We start from the raw sequence: 23,450 nt of genomic DNA on the forward strand, positions 1-23,450 counted from the left end.
ATATTGTCAACGCTTATACAGCCTTTTTTTTTTCAATATCTCCTATACTGCAGCTAATCTCCCGCAACGACCCCACTTCTTTCATCTGCCCTCTTTTTCTTTCTCTTTTTCTCTTCACATTTCTTTCTATTTTCTCCCTCTGTTTTCTCATTCGCTCTCCTTTATTTTTCTTCCTTCTGATGAATGGCAAGCGTCCGAAACGTCAAGACGTTTTCCTTTTTTTTAAGTGTTAAACTAATATACGATTTGTTAAAACTTGTCCCTCCTGTGTTGTCTTCATTGCCGTGATTGTGTGTGTGTGTGTGTGTGTGTGTGTGTGTGTGTGTGTGTGTCACGTATTTCTCATTCTTTTCTTTTTCGTTTTATTTATTTCGTTTTACCGAAAACCCTTTCATAATTTAAGCCATAATTTCTAAGAAACGTTTGTTTGCAATTGTTATTTCAAGCGGTATAAAAAAGAATGTTTGCTGATGAAGGTGTGGTTACATATAGTAATATACTCTCAAAAATGTGGGGTATGCTCCCACTACCTTCATATTCATTTCAAGATGTTGGCATGGTAACAAATCTTGCTTCATGCAGTAAAACTATCAACCATACAAAAATACCAAATTATTATTTTTCAAAAGTGGTAGCATTATAAGTAATTTTAATCAAAAATTATAATGCTCTCTCTTGTGTGTTCTTGGAATGTGTGATTTAAATTAATCTTTGAAATTCTCATGGTTAATGTCGCTTTCATTTTATATTTGATCGATTTTTAAAATTATATATATTTTAAAATTATATATATTGTTATTCATTATTCTGTATGTAATTTTTAATCAACTCTCTTTGTAAGTATTTGAAAAATAATACTCATTTAACATATTAAACAATTTCAATGTGTGAGTATTATAGAGGTGCGTGATTCTATGAAAATTTACATTAAATTCTACTAAATCATCAGTGTAATATTTAAGTAGGGAAAAGGGATAGATACAGAGTGAAAGTTTATAAATTCGATTCTGTTTTTGTTTTAATGTTTTCATGTGCCATACTACTAATACTACAGGTGCAACTAAAATTATTATTAGTAGTAGTAGTAGTAGTAGTAAAAGAGAGAGAGAGAGAGAGAGAGAGAGAGAGAGAGAGAGAGAGACTAGTAGAACAACTACTATACTGCATTGTATGAAAATCGATAGAAAGCGGAAGAGTTGGTCGAAAATCGACATGATCTATTATTCAGTTTTATAATTCTCGTCTTTCTGATATACTTGTGTACCCTCTCTCTTTCTCTCTCTCTCACTCTCACAGTATATATATATATATGTATAAGCGTACCTGTGTACTGCATAAAAAAATCTAGTAAGGTAGTGTAAAACATTGCTAGATTTAATTTGGTATATTTTACTAACGTCAGTCAAATATTTTTAGTTCGTTAGCATTATACGTCTAAGAGAATTTGCTGCATCTATATCGGTGTGTACTGGTGTGTACCGTAGTCAGAGCGACCGACCTATCAATTAGAAATGACATTGCGCCTCGCATGTTCAAGTTATCGAACTCCTTTCATCATTAGACTAACAACTAGGGTTTGCTTCTGTTGCGGCGGTTGTTGTTTCGTCCCCTTTATGAGTTTTATAATATCGAACGGGAGTAAAATATAACCAGGCGGCAATTGTTGCTCGTATGCATAAGCGAGCAGTGCAAATTAGACGATTGATAACGATGATGGTGATAGTGGTGGTGGTAATGATGGTGGTTGTAATGATGACGATTGTGCTGATGGGTAGTGATGGTGATGCTGGTGACTGTGGATTGCATTGACGTTGATGATGAGGAGGATTTCTTATTCTGGAATAAGGCCATTTTTTTTTTTTTGCCTTTTTTTTCCGCCTTTCATAATAATAATTTTCTAGCATGGGCACAAGGCCAGAAATATGGAGAGCGGGATTAGTTGATTATATCCATTCCAGTACTAGACTGGTACTTTATCTTATTGAGCCCGGATGGATGAGAGGCAAATTTGACTTCGGTGGGATTTGAACTCAAATGTCCGATGCTCTAACGATTCTACCTGCCAGTAATTATTAAATATGTTTCGCCTTAAAAAATTCCCTTCCAATCGCGTTCTTATTTCAATTTTCCACTTCAACAATTTTTGATAATATAACATCACACTGAAAGATATTCTCTAACGATGTGAATCGTTTTAATTTTATACTTTGGTCGATGTGTGTGTGTGTGTGTGTGTAATGACACTGTCTTTTGCGTGTTTACCACGTGAAATGTTTTTTTCGTGTGATGGTTATTCTAACCTGGATACCGTTTTCTTACAGTTCCAGCCAAATTATGAAATCTGTTATTAATGTATATTGTATATCAAGAGAAGAGCGAAAATTAAACATTAGAACACCTAGCCGTCTGCTCTATGTGTGTGACTTAAAATTCTCCAAGACGAGTAGTAAGCTATCATATTACTCGTATAAACTATATCTTCAAACAACCATCAAAGTTACTCGCTTAATCAGATATTCTTTTATTCGGTGATGTAATAAATGTGCTTTTATTTTATTTTCCATCAAACTGTCAGTTATTTCTCCTCACACATCTACAATATATATTATGGCTGGGGGGGGGGGGGGGGGGGGGTGTTACCAACATTAACAGTATTCATGATAATTTTGTGTAACAGGATAAAAGCCAACCTGTATCACAATGCCTTCGAGATAACTTTACTACTGCTACTATTACTACCACTACCATTGCCGTTTCGGAGTTTTAATCGCATTGGTTGCAAGCATGAAATGAAACGAGATATTAATATCCTGCAGCTTGTCTTATTCATAATAAAAATAACGACAGTGACGATGAAAGCTATTCGATAAAAATGATTCATACGGGCTTGTCGATAAAAACCTACCGAAAATTCCATTGAAAGCATGGTTATTTGCCTGCATGGTCATCATTATCGTCACCATCATCATCGTCATCAATAATGTTGTTGTCGACATTTGTAATGACTGCAGCACACTCGATTTGCTGTTACTTTTCTTTCTGTTCCACTCCCTTTCACTATACGAATTCTTCAATTACATCAGTCACTCCTATTATTCACTAATCTTCTTTATTCTCCCTATTTCTCTACATTCACATCACAACTGTTTTACCCAGCTGCCGTCATATCTTAATTTTCTTTTTCATTTTTTTATTACTACATTTGTAGAGGTGTAGTAGTCAAATCCCGATACAAGCCACTCCCTCCTCCATTTACATTACCATATTATTTTACACTGCATTCATTTCGTTCGGATTTCTTTATTATTTTTGTTACTGTTCTAGGCTGTTTTGTTTCTTTATTTTTATTTGTCAAAGCTATTATCCAGTTTCAGATTCCATAAGATTTCTGTTCCCTCTCCAAGACCTGTAGCTGTGGATACCACCTGCAACCGTTATTGTTGCTGCTGCTGCATACAGTCATTCGCCTAATTTCTCTTCCTCTTTCACGTTCTCTCTCGTAAAACTCCCTTTTGCGTTGTAAGAACTTCTTTAAAAGGTTTATTACCTACATTACATTTAATCAAAATTTATCAGTTACAGTCTCCCTGAAAGACAGAGAGTTTGTTTCCTCACCATTCTTTCTCTGACATATGAAAAGTCAGTTTATACAAGGAATTTAAGCAAAAACATTTTGGTTAGGTTTTATGTTCTGCGCCGGGTGATTAATTTCCAAACAGCAAAGCTTATTGCTAATAACATTAATAGACCAATGTACAGACTAATCTAATCAGAATTCAACAAATTAGTCATTCACCAGTCATAATGCAAATTGTATGCTGTTAACTCCTATAGATTTCACAAGCTAATTTTTTTACCTCTGTCTTAAATAGAAATTGGTCAATAAATTATGCTCCATCTACAAGTCTTTAATATTAAAAATATTCTCTAAGAAAATAACATGATTATAATATCGGCATGTTGGTCCTCATATACAGAAATTGAGGCAAACTAACCAAACACACTATTGAACAAAAAAACATGTTTCCTAATAATATATATTTCAATCCCAGGAGACAATATTTCTCAACCCCAATAGGCGGTAAGTTGGAAAACAACAGTATAGAAATAAATGAAATGAAATGAAATGTCCCAGGGACGGAGGTCAACTCAATAATTCCTAGTTTATCCTTAATGCCATGAGCAAATACTCTCTTTCAGCTGTGTTCTCTGCTTTACAGGTGCATGTTGAGGGCAGGCTCATTTACAAGGACCATTTTCATTATGCCCAATCACCTTTCAGCAAATTCATTGATGGGCAGTATCGCTCTCTCTATCTTCTCCTTTTCCAGATAGAGTTGAAGAAATTAAAGAGGGCTTAGATAAAAAGGAAAGTGTCTTCAGTTGTTTAGCCACCAGAGAGACACACTGTTTGCCCTTTCCTGGCTAAAGGAAAGTAATGGAGAGAGATATTGAAGGTTATAAAATAATAACCCTTTCTGATATTAACACAAGACACTCATTTTTGTTGAAAGAGAGTTAGTCATATAAATTGACTTGTGTACTTGATAATTGTTCTACTATGAGAGACTGAAAAGTAAAGTCAACCATGGCAGGATTTAGCTCAAGATATAAAGGGTTGTGTCAGGCATTTTGATACCCACTCTACTGATTCTGCCTTTAGGAAATATACTAATGAATTTTAACTTCTGTACAAGACTGAATACATATTATCTAGTGGGTGGAGTGATCCCAGAGTATAGTCATTTTAATAGATTCTAGGCATCACAGGAATTTTTTTTTTTTTCCATAGTGAAATAAAAGGCAAAGTCAACATCAGTGGGATTTGAACTCTGAATGTGAGAGGACATAATTAAATACTACAAAATGGTTACTGAAATATTAACAGCATTGTTGCGAATGTCATTTGAAGAGAAAAGGTTAGATTTATTAGTTTGCTGAGATTTGAAAGAGGTGTGGTTGATAATTTCCTCATATATGCATGTGTGTGTAGATATATAAGTGGGTGGAACATGTTCAGACAAGGGATTTTTAATGTAAGGCAATAAATGCTACAGGAAAAAGATTAGATACTGAATAAACTTTAAGAGGAATAGACTTACCATTCTTGTAACACTAGTAATATAATGAGCAAGCTTTTATAATATATCACCATCATCATCATTTAACATCTGTGTTCCATGCTAGCATGGGTTGGACTGTTTGACTGGATCCAGTGGATTTGAAAAACTGAATTATGCTCCTGTGTTTGCTTTGGAATGATTTCTATGGCTGGCTGCCTTTCCTAATGTCAACCATTTTTACAGGATGTACTGGGTGCATTTTTCATGGAACATACACTGGTAAGGTCACCATGCAACCTGCAAGATGAAGACTCTCTTCAGTTGAATGGGACTACAGTAATGGGGGAGGCAGCTTTATGTTATGGATGAGGGGTTAAAGTATAGAGTTGTTTCATCGCTACTCATAGCAGAGAAAGTGAAAGTAGCCTGAATGAGCTGGGAAGAAATAAAAATAGTGGTGATAAGTGTTAAGGTGGACCCTCAAGATAGGAGACAAGTAGAAGTGTGTGGGAACAGGAGAGCTGGAAATGCGGCTGGATATTAGTTGCAAGAAGACATGAGAGACTGAAAAGTGGGAAGGAGTAAAGATCAGTAAAATAGTAATAACAATAATGATACAGTAGACTTGTCTGTGTGTAAATATATTTAATAAAAATAGAATCCATGGAAACTGATGTAGTCTGTATTAGCAAAAATTATACAGTGAAGTTCACATCTTTGGATAAGTTTTTACGTCATAGGAAGATGAAAAGTTCACCATTTGGAAGCTTCTTTTTATCTGATAGGAAAAAACACTTATGTGTGTGTATTTGGATTTGCTGAAACCAGTACTGTTAACAAATAATACTTTTGTTACATTGGAACTACACAGTTCATTGGGTTGCCTTAGTGAAATAAACATCAAAACAATGTTAAATTAGCATATAGCAGCACAAGTCTTGTTTTTTGTTTCGATCATGCATTACCACAGGTATTAAAACAAGAGTTTTCTATATTTAAGACAAAAGAAATAACTCCTGAGTGTTCAAGTTTGCAAGGGAGCTTACCAGCCTCCTTAAATAAAAGAATATAAAAATACAAAAATTTGGCACAAGAAAAAAGATTGGTACAAAAATACAAAAAGATTGGTATAAAAATACAAAAATTTGGCACAAGAAAAAAGATTACTAAGTCCATCAGGAAAAGACATTGAGAGAGAAATGGTTCTCATATTAGTGTTGCTGCTGGTTCTTCTGAATTCAGAGTATATAAATTTTTTTTGCTGGTAGTAAATTTAGGACCGATACAAAGAAGTTTCAAGATAATATGTTACCAAACTAGAATCATTTGAAATGCTAATCTTCCCCAAGCTTTCACCTATCTCTGTAGATTGTTCACAGTATAGCCTGTGACTTTCATCATCTTGTTATATAGAAGTACAGACCACAAAGTAAGACCAAAAAAGAAATCCATAGAATGTATGCTTTTCTAGCTCATCTTTAATCGATGTATGCAGTAGCATGAGTTTGTTTAGCAGACTGGACCTAACATTTTCAAAGGTAAATATACATGTAATGAATGGGTTCGTTATAATCATTGCAAAAAGGCTGAATATAAATGCAGTATTCTACAACAGATAGAATCCCTCTTGTTAAACTCAAGAATATAGATAACTTGATGATTCTGAAACCAAGCAAGGTAATGCAATAAGGGTTCTGTTTGTTAGTTAAAAGAAATGTATATAATTTTTCCCCCACCCAATTGTAATATAGAGTCCAATTAAAATTCCAGTGATGTCAGGTACTAAGCTCCTATTCTCTTGATCTATTCAACAAATTATAACTAATAGTGTTCATGTCAGACTTTGAATGCACATGTACCAGTTTGTAAAAACACCTTGTGATAGCAGATATAATTGCACTTTGTAGAACCACTCCTATAAAGTCTGGACAGACTTTATAGGAGTGAGGAAAGAAAATTTGAGGATTGCAGAAGGAGAAGTGAGAGGAAAAAAAGAGATTGTGGAACAAAGAGTTTGGATTGAAGCAAGGTGTAAAGAAACATAGGCATGTATGGAGGGAAGAGAAGATATGCTTGAACATAGATGTTAAGATTACTGGATCCTATTCTGGAGGGGCTTAGGTGTTTAACCAATTTTATTTTGAAATGCATGTAGGACAGGAAAATGCTTAAAAGTTTTCAGCTTAAATTTCCTAGTGTGCAAACAAGAAAAGAAGGTTTCTTCCTATTTCAAATATTAGTGGGTTGAATCAACATCTTTAACTTTACAGTAACTTTACTGCTATACCCACTGTATTTGCTATACCCATTACTGCTATATCCATTGTATTTGCAGCTGTACTTCACTAGACTGGAGTATCTTCAATTCCTTGATTTTTCAGTTGCCAGACATATTTTGAAAATTAGGTAGAATTTTGCTTCTTCTTATATCTGAACAAATAAATGCTTAATCAGAGTAGATCTGGGACTAAACAACAACAGACACTCTCATTTTTCTTCTTGCAAAGAGAGTGTACATAGCTGATGAAATCAATCTCTAACCAAAGATTATATATATATACACACACACACACAAACTTTAATACCTACTTCATTACAAGCCATGGATATCACAAAATGCTCAATAATAATTCTGTGGAAGTAAATTATAGCTGTCTAAGTAGCATAGGGTCCCAGATATTTAATCACAATAAAATGGCCATAAACAACATGATGATATACCAACAGGAATGCATTTTTAGGAATAAAGTCAATTGTCACCTCAACACTAAGTGCCACAAAAGGGAGCCAGTGTACAGAGAAGATGTTCCAGTTGCAAAAAGCATGAAAAGAATTTATATTGACTTACAGAGAATTCATTTAGATGGCACATGTATTTGTTCAGATGCAGGAAGAAGCAAAATTCTACTTCATTGTCAAAATATATCTGGTGACCTGTAATTAAATGTGTTCCAGTTATGACCATCTATATTTTTAGAAATTACTAAGACTACATGATCTAATGTGCTCTTTGTATTTTACAATGGAAAGGTGTAATTTGAGGAGTAACTGGCTGCTATATTTGTTGGTAGTTGGCCTTTTTCAGAATACATCATTCAATTGTTTGAAGCATTATTGAATGATGAGACATAACTGTGTTTTCATGAAACTCCTCAAGATTTAAATGATATTGTTTACCTCTATGGATAATCTAGATAAATTCTATAATTTCAGAAAAGTGCTATGATTGTAAAGTGAATAGATAAATAGTGCTATAGTTAAATAAGAGATTGAGTTTGACAGATTCCCAGTAAAAGCTGGGTTCTTACAGAGTTGTGTAGTCTTACTAAAAAGAATTGTTCTTAGAAATCCATTGATGAGTAAAGTAACATGGTCGTTATCAGGAAAAGTAAATCAAGGATGCGCTTTCAAATAAATAGCACTTCATGTGAAGATTTAAAAAATGGTATGAAAGGTTAAAGTTTTCTTATAAAATGGTAGATCTGGTTGATAGTCACTAGCAGAAGAAAAGGAAATTTAACATAATCAGTGTAAGTCTTGTTTAATGTGTTGAACAGGAAAAAATAGACAATTTAATATAATAAATTCCTTTGTTACTCAACAAGAACACTTTCTTCATTGCCATTTTGAGTGTTAAATATTTAAAAACTTCTGTTGTTTTTAAATTTTGTTTTTGTTGCTTTTTTTATGATGGGGTAATGTTTTTTTAATGCTTGCATTTGGAGAGCAGTTTTTTTTTCAAATTAGAATTTATATGGGTTAGCAACCATTTAATTGCTTGTAGAATTGGACTCCTCTAGTTTAAATTTCAGTTGAGGCTCAAAAACCATTACTTTTTCTTTGAATTCTGAATTTTAACAGTAAATCATGAGTTGAAGACAGTAACCAATCTTTAACCATTCTTTGTCTATAAGTATTAATCTTTTACTTCCTTTCCGGTACAAATACAATTTCAGAAACTCAAAGCAGTTAGCTATTTACTTAAAACATATTTTTAAAGTGTTTATTGAATAGTTAACCAATTTTCCATAAATATATACATTTTAGAACGTTTTTAAAAATCTATTCACAAACTCAAATAAAATATATCTTGTCCTCATTTCCTTGGTGTTAAGGTTAAAGTTTCAATTCTCGATGTTTAGTCTGATATATTGAGTCATTATGTAAGTGTTGAATAAGCACTGACAGACAAACATTTCAAATTAACAACTCCATCTAGATTAGACAGATAATAATGAATTACTTTTCCAAAGATTTCGGTTGGCTTGTTACAATACAAAACAGAACTCAGCATTATTCACTTCAGAACTTAAGAATTCTATGGAGATCTAAACTCACTCTTAGCTACTTAAATCTACAGTTGTAAAAAGCATGACTGAAATGTTTCAAAGCTATAATTGAATAAAACACTGTTTGATTATTAAAATGTTTCTAAGATTTTTAAGTTTAGTATTGTAATAAATTAATAAGGAAAATTATGATTATTGATCAGAAAGCCAAAGCTAATTGAAATTATTCTGTTAGAGCATTGAGTTTAGCTTTAATATTTTTGTGTAATGTTACCATCATCCATCAGTTGATGAATGGTAAGTTAAATTCTATAACAAATATATATTTATAATCACTAATATTGAGAGTATCTTGATCTTAATTATTTGATTTGCTAAAGATTGAGAGGAAACTAATATGATAACTAATATATGTATGCTTGATACTACTGTTCTATCTAATAATAAACACTGTATTCATAAATAAATGAACTTATATTTGAGCTATCTTCTCTGATAGATTGTAGTGCTGCTTGATATATTAAGTACAAGAGTTTTAAAGTTTGAAAGCTTTTATTTTTTCTGGGACCAGTAAATGAAATACTAATTCGATAATATTGTGCTGGAAGTACTGAATAGTGTGGAGTAAAGATTCAGCTGTGAACAGAATATGGTATCTCTTTTACTTGTTTCAGTCATTTGACTGTGGCCATGCTGGAGCATCGCCTTTAGTCAAGCAAATCAACCCCAGGACTTATTCTTTGTAAGCCTAGTACTTATTCTATCGGTCTCTTTTGCCAAACCGCTAAGTTACGGGGACATAAATACACCCACAACGGTTGTTAAGTGATGTTGGGGGGACAAACACAGACACACATACATACAAACATATATACGACAAGCTTCTTTCAGTTTCCGTCTACCAAATCCACTCACAAGGCTTTGGTCGACCCGAGGCTATAGTAGAAGACACTTGCCCAAGGTGCCACGCAGTGGGACTGAACCGGAACCATGTGGTTGGTAAACAAGCTACTTACCACACAGCCACTCCTGCACCTGGAATATAAACACAGGCGAAATACCACTAAGCATTTCACCAGGCGCACTAACGTTTCTACAAGCTCACCGCTTTTGTATATGTATTGAGTACTGCTTTCTCATCTATGTACTCTTTCTCACTCTTTCTCTCTTGTACACACATACACATATGACCATGTGTGTATGTGTGTGTATTGAAATTATTTGGTCTATGCCTTGACTTCCCTCTAGTTTTACAGTATATATGCACAAGTGAACTGACATCATTTTTTCACTTATTTCTCAATGAATTAATGTCACTAATCTTTCAAGTGTACTTGTGTATACATGTACACTTCATACATACATATTTACAAATACAAATAATACATACTTATATGTATATGTATGTATATAAACATACAGTCTTAGATGCTTGTGTGTGTGTGTGTGTGTGTGTGCGTACTCCAAGAACAATGTTCTATAGCAACTTTGTATGTTTATGTTGATTATCCTCCCCAACTTCTGTGAAACAATATAGAACAACATTTAGATGAATTTTCAGTTTCTATTCTCTCTTTCTCTTTGTTTTTCTCTCTTTCTCTTTCTTTTTCTCTCTTTTTTTTTCTCTTTCTTTGAAATAGATAGACACATGATAGATGGATAGATATAGGTATATAGTCAAACTGTTTGTTTCCTGACCACATGGTTTCAGGTTCAGTCCCACTGTACAATACACTAGGTAAGCATCTACCAAAGCCTTGTAAATGAATTTCATTGACAGAAACTGAAAGAAACCTATGGAGTGGGGGATACTGAGTGTGTGGTGTGGGTGTGAATGTGTGTGTACACTTGTGCATCTATGTGTGAGTGTACATTTGCACTCTGGAAGTCACTCACTTTGCACCTTTGGAGGAGTGTGAAATAAGATATCCCTTTCTTGTAAAACAGGTAATAATTAGTGGCAGGATGAGCATCCAGTTGTAAAACAATGCCTCAAACACCTCCATGATAGCCATATAGAGAAGAGGATGAACAAATCTATATGAATGTGTGTGTGTATGTACGTATATATGTGTGTGTGTGTGTATATATGTATGTGTGTGTGTGTGTGTATGCAAAAGCAGTGTAAATTCTTACCTGTGGTTTCAATATTTTACGATTACAGTTCATTGTTTTCAATTATGTATAACAAGATTTTATACATAATTCAAGATTTTAAGTATGTTTCACTATTCAAATAAAATTAACATAAATTTATCATATTCAAATTCATGTTTATTTTATTTCTATAGAAAAATTCTGTTCTTAGCATCAAATAAAACTATGTTTAATGCTCAGTTGGAAAGTGTTATAAATTAAACTGGGACTCTATTTATTTTATTAAATCTCAGTTTTATTGTCACTAAAATGAAATAATAATCAAAATTTATTTGCCGAAGATATGGGTTTCAAATTTTGGCACAAGGCCAGCAGGTTTGGAGGAGGGGCTAAGTCAATTAAATGAACTCTGGTACTCAACTGGTACTTATTTTATTGATCCCAAAAGGATGAGAGGCAAAGTTGACTTCAGCAGAATTTGAACTCAGAATGTAAAGACAGACAAAATGTCACAAAGTATTATCCTTGGCATGCTAACAATACTACAAGCTTACTTTGTTGAAAATAATGATATTTGTTGAAAATAATAATATTTAAATTATAATTCCTAATGGTTATGTGGTAGAGAAGTTCACTTTCCACTCACATGGTTTTTGGGTTTAGTCTCAGCATAGTCCTAGGTCAATCAAAGCTTTGTAAATAGATTTGATAGATGGAAACTGAAGGAAACTTGTTTTATGTGTGTGTGTGTGTGTGTTTATTTATATATGGAATCTATGAAAGCCACTGACTGTGAGTGGTGCCATTCTTGTCACTTCATTATTAAATTGCTCACCCACTTTCTTGAAATACAGATAAGAATTGTATAAATGGGAAGGGCTTCCAGCTGTAAAATAATGCCTCAATAAATCATTCACCTAACTCATGCTAGTATGGAAAAAAAACGGAGGTAAAAAATGAATGAATAATGATTATAACAATTTCTCGCAAACAATACAATTTCTTTTAGATACAGAAATGTTTATAATCCCATTAGTCTAGAGCATATAAGTTTTATGTAGCTTTATTTCTGTATTTTGAATACATTAGAATTCTACTAGATTTCGATTTGGAATTCCATCATTCTATCCAGTAAGCTATTTTTTGTGAGATATATATATATATTGCTTTAACTTACTAAAAAATTATATTTTAATCTGTTCATCTTGGGAGAACTAAAATTCAACAGAATCTTCATAGCTACTTGAAGATGAAGCTCTATTACATATTCTCTTGAGTAATGTTGTTGTTGTTTAACCTTGGGTTAGCCCTAATTGAGCATGCCTATGATCAAGTACATTCTAACAGTGACCTCACTTTTTTTATATGTCTAGGGCTATATTGTCTAATGCATCCTTCCTTTTTTGGTGTGATTTGAGGAAATTTGGCTGTGATTTGTGGTTGGTGTGTGTTTGCATAATAGTTGGAAAATGTATCTTCAGGACCGGTGACATGATGGTTTTTAACAATAAGTTGTGATGTAACTAGTCTAATATTGCATACAACACAGAAACAAGCTTTTAAACTTTTGTCCTAATTTAATGTCCATTGCTCATGTTGGCATGGGTTGGACAAAGTTATGGTCTGATTTCCATATAGATGGGTTGGAAATGTCTATTCCCAAAGTCAGCAAGTTAAAAATAAAACATTTCTCACAAATATCAGGAAGATTATTGTGATGCAGAGAAAAATATAAAATGCAATTCATGTACAAATATAAAATTTACATACCCATTCCACCTCATGATAGCTTTCAAAGATAGTTGTAAAACTGAAGAACAAAAGTGATACTGATATATTCAAATGCTGTTGTGATGCAAATATTTCAAAAATATCAGCCATCAACTGGTTTCAAGAGAAAAATAAATTAAATTTGTGTTAAAGCAATTAAATAAATAAAATGATTTTGAATGAATCTGCTAGTTGTGCATAAAGATATTGGCTCTGTAACTAATCTATTTACTGAAAGCTTGTTGACATATTGTTATGTTGATGATTACTGTATTGGTAAAATAATACATGCTGTCTCAGTTTGTAATTCGGGATGACTTGTAGCATCATCTCAGCATGTGGCTTGTTAAAATAAAAAATACAGGGGGAGGGCTGAAATAAAATCTTAAGATAGTGAGAAAGTTGAACTGAGAAGTGTGACTGTGATTCAAAAAGCACTCGAAATTGTAGTAGTTTGTCAACAGGAACAGTCATCGCAGTGTTAATAGTAGGGCACTTTCATTCATAAATTGACTACATTCAAAATAGTGTAGGTCATGCATGATTCAACATCCACAACAACAAATTGGCGGCAATGTACAGCTCATCACACACTCTTCAACAAAGAGTACAAAAGCAGAGCATTCAAATTAATTTTTTTTTTTGTTTGTTTACACATCTAAGTTATTTTTTAAATATTTCTCAACCTCATTATTTTATTTTAATTTGCACTATTGATGTGTGTGTGTGAGTATTTACACAAAAATGTCTAAATTATATAATTTTTGGGGGAACCCATTTTCAAAACTGCATTCTAATTATATGTACAAGGTAAGCTTTATCAATAATATAAAAGTTGTTTTTCAAATGAATAATCAGGCTTAATACCTTTCTGTGCCTGTTAGATTATTAACAATTGCAGAATTGTAGAATATTATTAATACTTTTTTTTGTATGTTACATTAATGTATTTCATTCCAGTTCTGGGGAAAACATATTTGTAATTATTTCTCTAATTTCAAAATCAATGTCTGTATAGATGTTGATCATTCTGCATAGATCACATTATCTATAAGCAGGCGTGGGTGGTGTGTGGTATTTGGATTACTTGTAGCCCAATATTGTGACTATTTGTATGGCATGTGTAAAATCATTATTATATAAACACAGCTTTTTACTAAAATTTTTTTAGCAATCTTTAACTTCAGCTCTGCATAAGCAATAGCATTTCTTTCTCTCTCATTCACTTCACATTGTCTTGATTAAATTTTTATGAACTTCTTGACATTACATGTTAGTGCTTTCAGTATTACATATAATGTTTGTTGAATTATTACTTTTGTGATGGACTTGATTTAAGGCACACAGCAATAAATAGGTTGCCTATACCTAGCCTATAGTGTGACCTTTTAGTCTGAGATGTTTTGAAAGTTCATTCATAGTTTTATACTCAAAACATAACTGAGATATATTCACTGCAGATATTTTGTTTTATCGCTTGGTAAGATGCTTAATTTTATATATAATAGATTTGTTCAACTTGGTATAAGTATCTAATCTTTAGGAAAGCTACTTGCACTTGTCTGTTATTCATGTTCAAAAACCTCTTTCTATTTAATACTACAAGCTCTATAAATCCTTGTGTCGCACATGAGTGTATGTCTGTGTATGCATATGTGGGTGTGTGTATTCTTTTTAGTGTTTCCACAGTTTTATTTAAATTTTGTCTATTTTCTTCATTAATTCATTGTCTCTCCTTTTGTAAAGATATCATAGAGATCACTGAACATGTAACAGAAAGTGAACATGAGATAGAGAGTGACTAGATAGAGATTGGTGAATATGTAACAGAGAGTGACTTGGTAAAGATCAGTGAACATAAGACAATGTGACAAGAGACTGTGATGAGGGCAGTAAATGACTTCCCAAAAAATGTGTACCTAACTAGTTGTGAATATGCTCCTTGAATTGACAAAGAGACAAACATGACTTCATCAAAAGACAGCTATAAGTATTTCAGCATACTTCTAGATCAAAGTTCTAGGTTGTTTATATATATATATATATATATATATATATGTTTTCCTGTGTGTTCATTCCGTTGTCTGTAGTTCACTGTTCTAACGTCCTGTACCCTGATATGCATTTATATACACATGTAGATGTAAGTATGTACATATATGTGTGTATACATGCATATATATTCTTTGTATTATATATATATATATATATATATATATATATATATGTATATATGTATATATGTATATATATGTATATATATATGTATATATATATATATATATGTATATATATATATATATATATATATATGTATATGTATATGTATATATATATATATATATATATATATATATATATATATATATATATATATGTATATGTATATGTATATATATATATATATATATATATATATATATATATATATATATATATATATATATATATATATATTGAGGATGGAGCTATGCCCGTGATCTTTATTTCAGAGCTTCCAAGATTAGTAAGAAGGGAACAAGTTGTCCTCATACTTGAGACTTGGCCCAACAGAGTTAATTCCTTTAAAGGTATCCTAAGCAACAAATTATTAAGACTATCATCCAGAAACATAAGTCCCAGCTAGTTTCCAAACAGTTTCTGTCTACCAAATTTTATTTGCAATGCTTTGACCAACCTGAGTCTATAGTAGAAGACGCTTGCTTAAGGTGTCATACTATGGTATTGAACTCAAACATATAGCTGCTAAGGAAACTTCTTAACCACACAACCATGCCTCTACTTAGTTAAAAAAAAAATGCTATTAATATTATTCATTAAAGGAATCAAGTTAGTGCAAATAATGTAGCACCTGACTAAATGTTTAAATACATTAAAATAGGAGGGCACTAGACTAAATGCCTTACAATATTTGTTTGTGTCTATGTAAACATAGTCAAGTAGTAAGACTAAATGTCTTACAGTATATGATTGTGTCTAACTATGTTAAAATGATAATGCACTGAACTAAATGCCATACAGTATGTGGTTACATTTAGTTATGTTAAAATAGTAGGGTACTAGACTTGCCTTACAATATTTGATTGTTTCCTACTTTGAGAACATAGGACACTAAATTAAATACTTTACAATATTTGGTTATGTCTAACTATTTATATTTAAATAGTAGGGCACTAGACTAAATACCTTATTATACATGGTTGTACCTAGTTAATGTTAAAATCTGAGTACAAATTTTTCTGAAGGATTTAAATAAGTACTATTAATTTTCTGATATTGATTCAATAAACTATAATCCTTATGTTACAAAAATTTAATTTCTGCCTTAAATATTAATTATCAGTCGTATAGAATGTAGATTTTTTTTCCTTTTTGTCAGTGCATAATTAAAGTTAAAAACCATACAAAGATAGAAATATAGATAAAGAAACTTTCAGTAGACTACAGCACATATTGATAAAAAATAAGGATTCATTTTACAAAAGTATTGAGAGTATTTGGCATTAGAAAAGGCATTTAGACATAAATACCTAAGGAACAAATTTATGCAAATTCAGACATTTGCAAAAGCATCTAACCTATAACAAAGAGAAAAATGAATATAAAATAGAATACACAAGCACACATACAAGCATTTAGACACACACCCAAATTAATGTGAAAAATGAATTTCAGAAATTTTACCCTTCTAATGTTACTAGAATAATTTTTAGTGTTAAATATGTAAAACGATGAGCAAAGATGTACATCTGTGTTGAGTGTGTAGATTTCAACACAAAATATTCAAATGGAATTACTCAGGGTTTTAAAATAGAGGAAATATCAAGTGATCAAAGTTATTAGATGTTGAAGGTTACTAATAATTGGATTTATTCTCATGTTTAAACTAGTCAGATATTCAGTTCCTCTCAAAAATATAAGAATGTAAATTTATTCTTTAAAACTACATTAATCTAGTTACTCTACAACCTATTTAAAATGTGTTAGAACTTTGACATGTCATTAATGAGAAAGAACACATATTGTTCACATAATGGAAATAGTAAATTACAGTGAATTATAATAGACAGTAATATATTATGGCTTCCTTGCTTGTTTTAAGAGTTAAGTTCTCATGTTTTATTGATATTAACTATTATCTTTCATAAAATATTTTTTGTACAGTTTTAAAAAACCTGTATGAGCAGGGTGCTATTGTTTCATTTGTTTTGTTGTAATCTAATTTACCAAAAAGTATTGTGGATGAAACAGTCAATATAATTTTAAGTAGACTATGGAAACCTTGTTACTTTCTCTTTACTTTATCCAATTCTAAATTTTAGTTTGTAGCGTACCCGTCTTCATTATTCAATATATCCCTGTTTTTTTAAAAGAGAGTAGAGTGTAATTTTAAAGAGATTTGGCTGCTATTTCTAACAAAAAATCATGCCAATTTATCTTAACAAATATTTTAAATTACTTCAAATACTTAAAATGGGAGTTTTTGATTTACATGAAAATATCGGTCAGATATTCAAGCATTTGGTTCTTACCAAATGTGTTCCCACAATAACACTTAGAATAGCTACATATTGGAAAAAGAGAAAATTTATTGATATCAAATTATAGTTTCATTATTAGATCTGTTAAAGTGGAAACTTGTATTTCTGGTTAATATCAAATAAAATGAGAAATTCCAAATTTAAGCTGAAAAAGAGGCTGTTGAATTGATTAGGTTTACTACTACCTCTGTTAAATTATATATGTATTAAATATGTGAACAGTTGTTGAAATAAGCTTATCAAAATATTCTGTCTATTCCAAATGTATCTTCAATTGTTGAAATATTATTTCAATCATCACTTATTCCTGCTATATGTTATTATAGTTTAGTTGTCAATATCAGCAGGACTTCTCACAACCTCTGATGACCATTGCATTCTATAACTACTAGGTTTTATGGTTACTGGTTTTACTACTACTACTACTACTACTACTACTACTACTACTACTACTACTACAGTAACAACTTTGATGACAAATTGTTGAACTGAAGTCCTTGGACATCAATTAGATATCCTGCCTACTGTTCACAATAAATATGTAAATGCTCCTCAATTTTAAATTTTGATTGTACCATATATGTAACCAGTTATTTGAGATAACAAGACAACTGATGAAGTTACATTTATATTGTACAGCTACTATTTTATGTACCAATCTAATAGTATTTATCACACTAATGTACAGTTACACAAGATAAAAAGAACAAATTATTTTAGGTTTAGAAAATAATGCTAAGAGTTCATTAAGATGATTTTCTTTTTAAACATGGGGTAAAACCAGAGATATTCTGATAGCTGACTGCTGTATGTTCAAAATTTTGGGTCTCTAGTATTTATATAATAGATGAGAGATAAATATACTCTTGCTTAGATCACTTGTTTATCACAGATAATATTCCTGGACAATCTGATACCAGTTAACCTACTAGATAAACTGGAAAGGAAAATAATAAATAATGAGATCAAATCCTTATCCATTTCACTATTTTACTTCTTCAAAAAGGTCAACAATGAAACTTTATGTGGCTGCTTGACCTGCTGGAAAAAGCAGCCAAATCTCCTGCAAATCATACTCTACCATCTAAAATAAAGTAAGGACACATTTAATAATATAGTCCTATACCTGAGTATACTCTATACCTGAAAATAAGACAGAATGATCATAGGCACCTTTGAACACAGCCTCAGTCAACAATGACTTGAAACCAAACAGTATTAATTCTACACAATATTAGATAAATGTGCAGCATTAAATTTTGAAACATATAAAATGAAATAAAGTTTTAATGAATGAACTAAATGATAATGTGTATTGTTTGTTTATTCATATTTCTAAATATAGGAAGTATTTATAAAGCCATGAAGTTATTATTTAACCCTACAAAGAATTGTATGATAATTGCATACATACACTCACACACACATATGTACATATCTAAAATTCAATAGAAATTAGTGAGGGATAGCTAATATTAGAAACTAAATAGAATATAGATAATGTGACTTGATCTCTGAAATATAACCACTAGGGTCTAAACTGGTTTGGATAAGGAACAAGTTTCTTTCATTTTTGTAGTCTGTATTCTCTTACCTTTTTGTATCTTGAAAATGCACTCTGACACCTCATCACCACCATCTTTGTTTTCCTTGCAGCTACTCCCATGCACCCTTATATAATGCTGGCTGGCTATGTATCTCCTCTACAGCAAGACGCCTATGCCTGTTCCTGTATCATACTTCAGAGTGAAGGCACATGGTTTAGTGATTAGGGTACTCAGTTTATGATCATAAGGTCATAAGTTTGATTCCTAGTGGTGCATTGTATCCTTGAGCAAGACACTTTATTTCATATTGCTCCAGTCTACTCAGCTAGCAAAAATGAATTGTACCTGTAATTCAAAGGGCCAGCCTTGTCACATTCCTTGTCACATGGAATGCTCAGCCACTTGCACATTAATATTATGAGCAGACTGTTCCATTGAACAGATCAACTGGAACCCTCATCGTCATAAGCAACAGAGTGATAGCAATCATACTTCAACCTCTCACCACCTGGCATAAAGACACCCTCTCTCTCTCTACTACAACCCCACTCTGTTGAGGGGCTTTTTCTTTGTCTTGCAAGTTATTTGGTGACCTCACTAGTGCCTGTGTCTCAAAAAAATAATGCACTCAGGGCATTAGGAAAAGCATCCAGTTATAGAAACTATGCCAAAGCAGACATTGAAGCTCAACATAGCCATCCTGTCAAACTGTCCACCCATACTAGCATGGAAGACAAACATTAAATTATGATGACACATGAGACTTCATTCATTGTAGTTGCAGTGGACAGTAGTAGATTTAATCTGTCACTTGGATTATGTACACTGCTAGGTACTTCAGTGACAGTAGTGAAGTCCACTCTTTTGCAAACATTTGGGTCAGATAGCCTCTTCCCTTTCATGCACTGGTCTTGGAGGTCCTTCAACTTAATTATTTAAAAACATTAAATTATAAATTAAAAAGCAGATTGAAGTTCTCTTCTTGTTTTACCCACTAAGAATTCACTTGGACAGTTCTTTAAAATTTATTTGGTGATCTTTCTCTTCTCATCCCTTTCACTCTCACTCCTTCCTGCATGCACATACACATGCACACAGCTGATATTAATAAAACATCTAAATGCCATAACTCCTTCCTTATGTGTGGTTCTTTTTTTGACTTCTAAAATTATAGAAAAAAAATGGAAGTTGTATTACTCATGTTTTTCCCAAAAGCTATTAGAAACATAAATACAATAGAACATACATGACAGAAGACCAAAACTGGTTTACCAGGCCCCACAGAAAGACTGTTTACTTTTGTAAATCATTTTCTTATACATTCACATAAAATCTCACACCAAATTCTTTTACAATAGCATCACTAAGGATAATGACAATTTATCAGAACGTTGACAATATATTGGTTATTCTTGTTATACAGATTAAACTATTTTAATATCCTTTCTAGACTTTTATTTGGCTCTCATTAATCTTGTTATTTATTTATTGTAAATATTGAAATATTGATATCATATTTTATGCATATCTCTCTCTCTCCCCACCCACTCTCTCTCTCTCTCTCTCTCTCCCTCTCTCTCTCTCTCTCTCTCCCTCTCTCTCTCTCTCTCTCAAACACACACACTCACACTTCTGTTTCATAAAGTGGTGTCTTAACACTTGATTACATCTCAAAATCACTGACTTAAAATTCCTCTGACATAGAAAGAAAAAAATCAATATTTAATACCAGAAAAGAATTGGATTAGCAAGAAGCCGTTTTCTTTTCATTTCTTTATTGATGATATAAAAAGTTGAGACTCATCTTAGAAGAAGAGATTTAGGATTTCATCTTTGAATTTTATGATTCAAGATTCATCTAAAAATTCATTTTTAGAACCTCTCTCAGAAGAAACGATTTTACAGTCAATGTTTGACAGTAATCAAAAGACTAGAACAACCTAACTAACTAAAAATATCATAATCACAAAAAATATTTTTAAAACATTTGGTTTCTTGAAACACAAGGGAAATTACTCAAATGTTAGTTGGTTTAAATTTTAGAAAGTTTTCTTGGGGTTTGTAACAAAATGCAAGAAGACAAAGCTTTGTAATCTATACCTAAAATATAATTAGATGAGACAGCCAACTGTTAAATTCAATTTTCTAAGCTTAATAATTTCTAAAAAGCATAAAGAAATTGCTATCAAAATATTGTCTTCTATAAAATGGCCTTCAAATATTTTATGTTGCTGCCTATCACTTCCTCTTTCTCTCTCTTACATACTCCTCTGCCATTCATTGTCAACATCCATTACACTCTCTCACTCTCTATCACACCTTCACTATTTCCTCTTCTATCACCTGTCACTCTTCCTCCATAATGCTGATTCTGTTCCATTTCTTTCAAAAAAACAATCATGTATCTCTCTCTCTCTCGCTCTCCTTTGCTCTCTCTATCATCTGTCTATCTATCTGTCTCTCACCCTCTTTCTCTATCTCTCTTCCTTTACTGTCTCCTCTCTCTACCTCTCATTCCTGTCATACTGATCCTTCTTTTACTCTTTTGTCACCTCCTCACCCTCACTCTCTTCCCACCCAGTTGTATAAGAAAGACAAGAATGACTATACAGACAGCATAGAGAAGTGATTCCTTTAGTGTTCCAGAAAGAAGACAACCCTCTTGGTACTGATGAAAGAATGAACGGACGCAGCACAAGCTACAGAGGAACCTTTAAATCTTACCAGATATAATACAACCTCTCACGATAAAATGTACTCTCTAGACTCTGTAAAGCACTTAATGTTAGGAATCCATAGAATCCATTGAACCATTGAAACCATGCCAAAAATAGAGCATAAAAGCAAGACATGTCTCAGAATCAGAATGCAGTGAGTCTGAAACTGACTCAGACAGAAATAACCCAGCCAACTTATGACAACATGGAAATCTGTAAAATGATGATAATATATATATATATATATATATATATATATATATATATATTCTAAAAACATTGAAACTTTATCCCAATTATTTTATTATTTATTTTTTACTTGTTCTTGTTGCTTGTTTTCTTTTATGCCAACATCAAAACTATTCAATGATGTAGTAATCATTATTATTTTTTTTTTCTTTCTATTTTCTCTGCCCCCTTTCACAATATTATTCCCTCATCTGTCTAAAAAATAAAACAATACTTAAGTAAAGTATAGGATTAAATTAGTGATTATCTCTGCATTCAGATTAGTTGCTATATTTTTAAAAAGCTAGCAAAAACTAAACTATGGCATATATTTTTATACCTCCTGTATTTGCCTAAAATCCCTTTGCTTGTCATCTTTGAACCATTTAAATAAATCAATAATCTCATTTTATAGAAACTATTTTGATAATCAACTTCTGTTTTTTTTTTATTTTTCAAACAGCATTACATTGAAACAACAACCTAACAGATTTTTTGCATGTGAAATGTGTGTGTGTGTGTGTGTGTGTTTATTCATACTGTTTGATAACCAGTGTTGACTTTTTTACAACCTGTAACTTAGTGGTTCAGCGAAAGGATCTAATAGATTAAGTACCAGGCTTTAAAAAAATGAGTACTGGGGTCTATTTGTTTGACTAAACTCTTTCAAGGTGATGCCTCTGCATGGCCGCAGCCCATTGACTGAAACAAGTGAAAAATAAAAGATACATAAACTGTCAGGTTGTTATTTCGTGTGATGTTTCTTAGAAAAAGAAATTGATTATCAAACGCGTTCCTTCCTATAAAATAAGACTACTGGGGGAGCGAGAGAGGTTAATATAGAAATCCAGGCAATAAAATATATATTCTGTTCAAACAGATGTTGTTTCCACTTAACAGTTTAAAGTACCATCTAAGAATCTATCTGAAATTGTGTATATAGATAAGTGACATTTCATTAGATGGGTGCTTAATGCACATATTGTTATACACTTGACCTTAAAGTAGTAGAACAACGTAGTACTTGTAAAGAGAAACTTTGTTATTTCAGTATCAAAGGCACTGTGTCTGTGGCCAGTGCCCCCTGACTGATTCCCGTGCCATCATAAAAAGCACCCTCCAAACGTGGTCTATGCCAGGTCTGCCTGACTGGTTCCCATACCAGTGGCATGTAAAAAGCACCATCCAAACGTGGCTG

At 32.2% G+C, this 23,450-nt stretch overlaps 1 protein-coding gene across 6 annotated transcripts in view; it reads left to right on the forward strand.

Annotated features, from left to right (window-relative positions):
* Positions 1–23,450, forward strand: part of LOC106881289 (neuroglian) — a 139,766-nt gene that overhangs the window by 4,688 nt on the left and 111,628 nt on the right. For 2 of the 6 annotated variants that reach the window (XM_089352512.1, XM_089352514.1), the window contains exon 1: positions 4,798–4,919. The exons of the other annotated variants lie outside the window; for them this stretch is intronic. The gene's annotated coding sequence lies outside the window, so the exon portion shown is untranslated. Of the gene's footprint in view, positions 1–4,797; positions 4,920–23,450 lie in introns of those variants that run through there. 6 annotated transcript variants of the gene reach the window in all.

This window comes from Octopus bimaculoides, chromosome 5 (genome assembly GCF_046866305.1).
Source record: "Octopus bimaculoides isolate indiv1 chromosome 5, ASM4686630v1, whole genome shotgun sequence".
NCBI lineage: Eukaryota > Metazoa > Mollusca > Cephalopoda > Octopoda > Octopodidae > Octopus > Octopus bimaculoides.